Here is an 8,597-nt window from a genome sequence, read left to right as displayed (position 1 = left end):
AAAATAATATACAAAAGTAACAATAATTATTATTCAATGCAAATTATGAGTTAAGGCTTTAACAGGAGCCACTGACAGTTCCATTACATTAATTTCAAAAATAATTTACAATATGAGGGCAGGAACCACATGGTACCCTATCAAGTAATACAGTATCTTCATGGATTCGAGAGTGATATACAATGGAAAACTTGATGAGTACTTCTTATAGATTAATTAAATAATTTATTATATCATAACCATAGATTAATACTAATTCTCTACTTATTACAATCTAAAGTTGACTATTCAGAAACTTGTTTATACCATAGCTACTGAATACTTGAAACAGATATTAAAAATGCTCTCGATAATCAAAGAAGTTATATATTGTGACTACGAAATCTCCATTTTAATAATTAACTTTAATTAAAGACATGCATCCCCGGGAAAACATTCCTGATAGAACTAAACTTCTCCACAAATTATTAAACACAGATAGTAACTAAAACAAGAGAAGAATAAGAATCTTTGCGGTGAGGATTTTTAATATATATTGAGAAAACTCCAACAAATAGATATCCAATGTCGAACTTGAAACAATAAAAAGCAACAGCGAACCATAAACCAAAACTCGACGAGAACATTAAAACCCGAATCTTGAACGGAAAATCCCTAACTTTCTGTGTTTTGTGAGAACAAAATAGAACTTGAAATTGAGTTTGTCCTCCTTTTATATTTCAAAACAAAGAAAATATTTATAATTTTTTGAGTTGAACCCGCGAACTTAAAACTACGAAGGATACTTCGATTTTCGACTCCGAACCTAAGTCCACCAAACAGTTTATGTCAAAATAATTTTCACTCTAAAATAACAACCCTAATTTTTCTTAGTTGCTGAAAGTTTTTCCCTATCTGATTGCTTTTTTGCATTCTCCCAAAAAGCTCGTTTCTTTCCTCCTCTAAAATGCTAAAAAGTCAATCCACCCAATTATTTTCTCCTTTCGTTCTTTTTTCTCCTCTTTACAAAGAGGAACCAAAGTAGTTATCTAATCTTGTACAAATGATTTGAAGTGGGGACGTGGGATTGAGGTTCAGGAAATAATTGAAATGTGAGGGTATATGCTGGGGAGACGTGAAAGGTGGGGGGACTTAGGGGTTTGGGATGTGACGTGATTAGTGGAAAAGTTTGTTAACAAACGCTACAACATAATGCATCTATAGCTACGAAATACATTGTAACTAAATATGAAATTTTCCGTGGCTAAACACTTTAGCCACAATATTTTTTTCCGTAGCATTCGTAGCAAAATGTAGCGTAGCTAAAAGTTAGCTACAAACTTCACATGATCCGTGGCTAAGGACTAATACTTATTGCCACGAATCTTTTTTATGTCGTAACTGTGATGGTAAAAATTTCTTGCCACAAAAAATATACTTGTAGCAAGTGATTTTATTCTTTTGCCACGACAAATAAAATTTGTAGCTATTTTCGTATTATAGCCACAAGATTTTGTGTTGTAGCAAAAGATTTAATTTATTTGCCACGCAAGCTCAACTTTTGTTGCTAAATTTATAATTTACTCTCGTGGCAATAGTACTTGTGATTAGCTATGAATTCAAAAGTTCATAGCAACACATTAAAGTATTTGCCACCATAATTTTTATATCGTAGCTAAGAAATCATACTTTTAGCTATGAATTCCATAATTTCGTAACAATAAATTGACAAATTTACCACGATCAGCTTTAGCCACAAGAATTTATATATTGTAGCTAACAATCCATATTTTAGCATCAAATATATAAATTTGTAGCAAAATACTTTCAATTATTTTTAATAAATGATATACATTAGTAAAAATACATAATTAAAGGTTCAACAATATCATTCAAGATAAATTAGAATACTAAAATGTTGTAATATTCAAAACGTATCGATATTTTTTTTACAAGAGAAAGAATAATTGCATACAGATCCAGGGTATATAACTCTTTTACAACACGAATAATAAAGTTTTAAAACAAAATAGCTAATGTGAGACTGGATAGTGATGGTAACCATCAGTGGATAGTGTTTGAACTGAAAAACATTTCCTTTGACAGGGTAAGTTTCTGCGAGAAACAACAACCTGCTTCTTTAAAACCTTAAGATTATTAGTGCAATGGATATACCAAAAGATTACAAACCGTTCAAAACATAAGCCTTATTTAGCAGTTATTAGTTTGAAGCACAACACTAAGAAAATACTACCAACCTCATAAGCTGCACAACTTCTTAGTATCTGATAACTAGGCGTTTCCATGTCTGAAGTCTTGTAAATCCTTAAATTCGTAACTGCCAAAAAATTATATTCTCATATTTCTCGGCTCAAGAAAAGAGCATAAGCTAAACCAGTTCAACATCACACCCGTTTCATAATAACAAACAGTCATAGAGTAAAATATTATTATTCTAAATAAATTTTAGAAGTCCTACAAATTTTAACAATAATTTTATAAACACTCCATCCTTCACTAGGTAGTATATCCAATTGACTTTGTTTTGAAAAAGAGTGAAGTATCATACATACCTCATGGTTATTACACTTGTTTGTTTCTACATTGATGCCCATAACACAAGTACCTGAAAAGACAAATTTAAGTTTACTTAAAAAGAATGAACCTCATCACCATACTGCAACATAAATTTGGAGCATATGCTTAAAAATGATTGTGCTAATGCATCCCATAATTTCACCCTTATAAGCTGTTGGAGTATTTATACTGTATATTTGAGAAGTTTTTCCACCATCTCAGCAAATTCATTGGATAGCGTCTAGAAGTATTTAGAAGTTATGGATTTATCCTAATTGTTGCATTGAAGTTTTAGAAATAATGGAATGGTAATATCTTAACAAGCAACTCTTCTTCACCTATTTGCATCATTGCTAGCTGCCACAAGAAGTACAAAAATATATAGAAAGCGAAGATGCATTTCCGTATGACCATTTATTTAGTAAGTTGCACATCAAATGAATGCATATACTCACCCTATATCCACTCAACTGATCATCAAGTTTGGGTGAATACAGTGCCTCACCAACTCATTTGCTCTCTGCAATTATTCACATAGATATTAACCACTACAGCTGTGAATAGTACCTACTCTAATAGAAAAAAATTATTAGTATAGTTTTTTGTGTGTGCATATAACTGCAAACTGGGTACAACCCAAAAAACCATTTAAGATCCCCAATCTGCAAATGGAGGTAATGAAGAATAAAAAATATACAAGAAATTATAGAAAAAAGGCTTGTTCTGGCTTAGTACTACAGAAATCAAGATTCAACTACTAATTCCCGTTTCATACAACAAACTATTTTAAGCAAATAGCAAATATAGGAATTAAAATATACGAAAAAGGTCCTCCATTCATAATAATTGGAGAGATCCCTAATTTATTGCTTTGAATTTGGCAATCTATTATTCTTTTAAATTCTTGGCACTTATCAATATAACTACTTTTAAATTCTTGGCACTTATCAATATAACTAAAGTCGGGATTGCCATTTCACCGCGATATTGTAATGATGAAACTAAAAAGAACTATTCCCGATCAAGAATCCTAAGAAAGCAATGATAACAACCGAAATAATTAAGAAGAGAAACAAAAGAAAGACTAGGGATACCTTGACGATTTATGTTTTCCAAGAGCAAGAGGACGAGGGTTTTAGGGATAATTGGTTTGAGCGGGGAAGATTGGGGGAGATGTGCGGATAGCTTTTGGGGGGAATGGGGTTGGAGTCTAAATATTTTAGGTCTTAAGGAACTGAGAGATTTGGGCTTTAATCCTTTTCTTCTTTTTTTGTTTATCTTTTTTATTTGTAGCTTTGTCTTTAACTTTTCATATACTTTTGCACACAAATGAGTACCTACATGATATTATATAAAAAAAACTAAAAACAAAACTAATGTAGTAATAATAAAATTTTGCTAACAAAACAACAAATAAACAAAATGGGAACTAAGCTATTGTGTATATAATGTTTTGAGTTTAGATTGTAGAAAAAATTAAATTGTAATAAAAATTTCATTTAAAGTATAAATTGAATATATTTTTTTAGAATTAGTTACAATACTTATACATTTATAAGGGATCGTTTGGTTTGAAGACAAGATATAATGGGATCAGTTATGCGGGGATTAATTATCCTAATATTATTTCTTATTGACTGTTTGATATATTGTATTAATCCTCGGATTGTCAATTTTAATGCTTTATCATGAGATCACTTATCTTGGGATTACTATTCTACCATCTGGCAAGTATAAGTTATCCCGATATTTTTAATCTTGGGATAACATATCCCAGAATTAGTAATCAAAAAGGGGATATGGCGGTACTAAATTTTTATTCCAGAATTATTTTTGTTTATCGATCATATCAAACGAGCCCTAACAATTTGTTACCTTTTATAGAGATTGATTGTTATAGACGTATATAACATTTAACATCTAAATTTTATTTTGTTTTTGATTAAAATATATTCAAAAATCATTTTTTAAAAATTTATTTATGTCTTAAAAGATAATAAAATAATTTTTTTTTGAAATTTCAAATGATATTCAAATTTCATTAATTAAAAATTTAAAAAGCTAACACAATATCAATAAGGTGGAATGTGTGAAATAATATTAGAATATAAAAAGTTTCTACTTTTATATTTTTCAAAGTTTTTTCCCAGTTAATAGAGTTTTTTTATGTTCCCAATTCTTCCACTAAATTTACAAAATTTATTAAAGGTCCGTCTCCAACAAATATAAATATATTATTTTTTAATAAAATAATAAACATATAGAATAATAAATATAGAGATATTTATATATTTATGTCACGACCCGAAATTTCCCACCGACAAGATCGTGACATTTCACTTGCTAGGCAAGCCAATGTTAGATAATCGTTAAACCAATTTCTTATTTCTATTCAGTAAATAACCATAATTAACTAAGATGAAATATATTAAGTGCGGAATATCATAAAACTGTATTAATTACTACCACCCGGATCTGGAGTCAACAATTCACGAGCATTCTAGAATTTACTACAAGCAATAGTCTAAAAGAAATACAACTGACTGAATGAAAGAAAACAGTAGGACATAAAAGATAGACGGTGACTCCAAGGTCTGTGAACGCCGACAGATCTACCTTGAGTCTCCGGACAGCAGACCAGTAGCAAATCTCGATCAACCTGAGCCGTATCAAAATCTGCACAGAAAGTACAGAGTGCAGTATCAGTACAACCGACCCCATGTACTGGTAAGTGTCGAGCCTAACCTCGACGAAGTAGTGACGAGGCTAAGGCAAGGCACCTACAAATCAACCTGTACAATTTAACAGTGTATATGCAAATAACATCAATGAAGAACCAAACAGAAAATGTCGGGGGGGAGGGGGGGATCATACTGAGGAGAATACGAGATAAAGAACTACAATAGAGTGATCAACAGGAATAGTGAATACAGTAAGGAAAAATGCATGGCATCACCCTTCGTGCTTTTACTCTCAATCTCACCATAAAATAAATAGAAACGGCATGGCATCACCCTTCGTGCATTAACTCTCATATCATGGTACGGCATCACCCTTCGTGCATTAACACTCACAATATGACACGGCATCACCCTTTGTGCATTAGCACTCTCCCTTACCATAATGCAATGCATAAATATCAACAGGGAGATAGAATAGCAAGTGCAAACCTTACCTCAACATTTGGTTCCATAACATCAATCTCAACTTTGAAATAAAAACTCAATTATCACCAGAAAATCCGTAAACATGATGAGAACGATAAATTGAACAACACTAGTATAACACATCGCAATTAGGCATAGGATTGAGACAATATAAGAAAAACTGAGAAACATGGAAAATAGGTAAATTGGCGGTGCATAAGTACTCGTCACTTCACATATACGCCGCTCACATGAGTTTCACTTAACAAGTAATCTAAGGTTCCTAATTTCCTCAAGTCAGGGTTAGACACAACACTTACCTCGCTCTGAAGGCCACTTAATTCTCAATCACTGCTTTTCCTTTGGAATTCACCTCCAAACCACTCGTATCTATTCAAAAATGACTCAATAATATCAAATATTGCTAAAGGAATCAATTATATTGCATAAATTAAATTTTCCAAATTTTACTCCAAAAAGTCGAAAAATCGACCCCGGACCCGCTTGGTCAAAACCCGAGGTTCGGACTAAAATCCTTTTACCCATTCACCCCCGAGCCCGAATATGTAATTAGTTTGGAATCTGACCTCAAATTGAGGTATAAATTCCCAAATTTCCGAAATCCCTAGTTTCTACCCTAACCCCTGGTTTTACCATGAAAACTCTAGATTTTAGGTTGAAAATTCAAGAAATGTAATGGGTAATTGAAAGAAAATGATTTAGAATCACTTACCAATAATTTGGGGAGGAAATAACTTTTGAAAAATCGCCTCTCACCGTTTGATTTTTGAGAAAAATGAGTTTTTGGCTAAAATCCCGTTTTTGGGTTCTGTTAAGTGCTAAAATCCCTAGAACTACGAATTTAGCACCAAATCAAATGAAATTCTCAAGAACACTTTAACATTTCTATTTTCTCAATTGGACGCCTGAATCACGTCAAATCAACTCCGTTTCTCACCAAATTTCACAGACATGTCTTAAATATCATAATGAACCTGTACCGGGCTCCGAAACCAAAATACGGACCCGGTACTAACAATGCCAAACATCAATCCATTCTTAAAAATAATTAATTTTCAGACTTTTTATTTTCATCAAAAATTCATAACTTGAGCTAGGGACCTCTGAATTCGATTCCGGGCATATGCCCAGGTCCCATAATTCGATACGGACCTACCGAGACCTTTCAAAATACGGATCCGGGCCCGTTTACCAAAAATATTGACCGACATCAACTAAAATTAACTTTTAAGGCAAAAATTCTTATTTTCATTAGTTTTCAACATAAAAGCTCTCCGGAAACCTGCCCGAACTGCGCACGCAAATCGAGGAGGGTAAAATGAGATTTTTACAGTTTAAGAGCGCATATTCGAGTTCTAAAATATAAGATGACCTTTTGGGTCATCACATTCTCCACCTCTAAAACAACCGTTCGTCCTCGAACAAACATATAAAAGTACCTGGGCTGGTGAAAAGGTGGGGATATCTACTCCGCATATCGGACTCGGACTCCCAAGTAGCTGCCTCAATAGGCTGACATCTCCATTTCACTCGAACTGAAGGGTAACTCTTTAATCTCAACTGGCGAACTTGCCGGGCTAGAATTGTCGTCGGCTCCTCCTCGTAAGTCAAATCCTTGTTTAACTAGACAGAGCCGAAATCTAACACATGGGACGGATCGCCGTGATACTTTTGAAGCATGGACACATGGAATACCGAATGAACAACTACTAAACTAGGTGGCAACGCAAGCCTGTAAGCCACCTATCCCACTCTCTCCAAAATCTCAAAAGGTCCGATATACCTAGGGCTCAACTTGCCCTTATTTTCGAACCTCATTACACCCTTCATGGGTGATACCCGAAGTAACACTCTCTCTCCGACCATGAATGCAACATCACGAACTCTACAGTCGGCATAACTTTTTTGCCTGGACTGAGTTGTGCGAAGTCGATCCTGAATAATCTTGACCTTATCCAAGGTATCCTGTACTAAGTCTGTGCCCAACAACCGAGCCTCTCCCGGCTCGAACCACCCAACTGGCGACCGACACCGCCTACCATATAATGCCTCATAGAGAGACATCTGAATGCTCGACTAGTAGTTGTTGTTGTAGGCAAACTCTGTAAGGGGCAAGAACTGATCCCACGATCCTCCGAAGTTTATAACACAAGCACAAAGCATATCCTCTAAGATCTAAATAGTACGCTCGGACTGCCCGTCCGTCTGAGAATGAAATGTTGTGCTCAACTCAACCCGCGTACCCAACTCACGCTAAACTTGCCTCCAAAAGTGCGAGGTAAACTGCGTACCTCGATCAGAAATGATAGACACGGGCACACCGTAAAGACGGACGATCTCCCGAATATAAATCTCTGCTAACCGCTCCGAAGAATAGGTAACTGCCACAGGAATGAAATGCGCTGACTTAGTCAGCATGTCCACAATGACCCAAACTGCATCAAACTTCCTCTAAGTCCGTGGGAGTCCAACAACAAAATCCATAGTGAAACGCTCCCACTTCCACTCAGGAATCTCTAACCTCTGAAGTAAACCACCAGGTCTCTGATTGTAACACCCCGAAAAATTTTGAAGTACTTAAGTGGTAAGCCCGGTAAATTTTGCAAAGAAAATAATATTTCATGGTGTCGGACTAGGTTTACGTGTTTGAGTTGAACAATGCACCGGAAAGTAAAGAAACCTTTTTGGCGAAAAAGTGCATTTATGCGGTCTATTATGCGACCGCAGAATCACTCTGCGGACCGCATAATGGCCGCAGAGTGAGGCAGATAATTGGGCCAATTGGAAGCAAGTATGCAGTCGACTATGCGACCGCATAACAGTTATACGGTCCATTATGCGACCGCATAACGGTTATGCGGACTGCATAGTGAC

The 8,597-nt window shown here is 34.8% G+C and overlaps 1 long non-coding RNA gene across 2 annotated transcripts; it reads right to left on the bottom strand.

Annotated features, from left to right (window-relative positions):
• Positions 1-1,870: 1,870 nt before the first annotated feature.
• Positions 1,871-3,810, bottom strand: LOC104104666 (uncharacterized). Of its 2 annotated transcripts, XR_688175.4 has the most exons (4): positions 3,651-3,810; positions 3,012-3,076; positions 2,553-2,605; positions 1,871-2,317 (listed from the first exon to the last, which is right to left on the bottom strand). It is a non-coding gene; the product is annotated as an uncharacterized lncRNA (long non-coding RNA). The 2 variants fall into 2 exon arrangements; XR_004509217.2 differs by lacking the exon at positions 3,012-3,076 and having other exon boundaries at positions 3,651-3,806.
• Between the last annotated feature and the right edge of the window lie 4,787 nt (positions 3,811-8,597).

Source organism: Nicotiana tomentosiformis, chromosome 4 (assembly GCF_000390325.3).
Source record: "Nicotiana tomentosiformis chromosome 4, ASM39032v3, whole genome shotgun sequence".
Classification (NCBI taxonomy): domain Eukaryota; kingdom Viridiplantae; phylum Streptophyta; class Magnoliopsida; order Solanales; family Solanaceae; genus Nicotiana; species Nicotiana tomentosiformis.
Note: the sequence above shows the minus strand (reverse complement) of the source record. Positions and strands in the feature narration are given on the sequence as shown.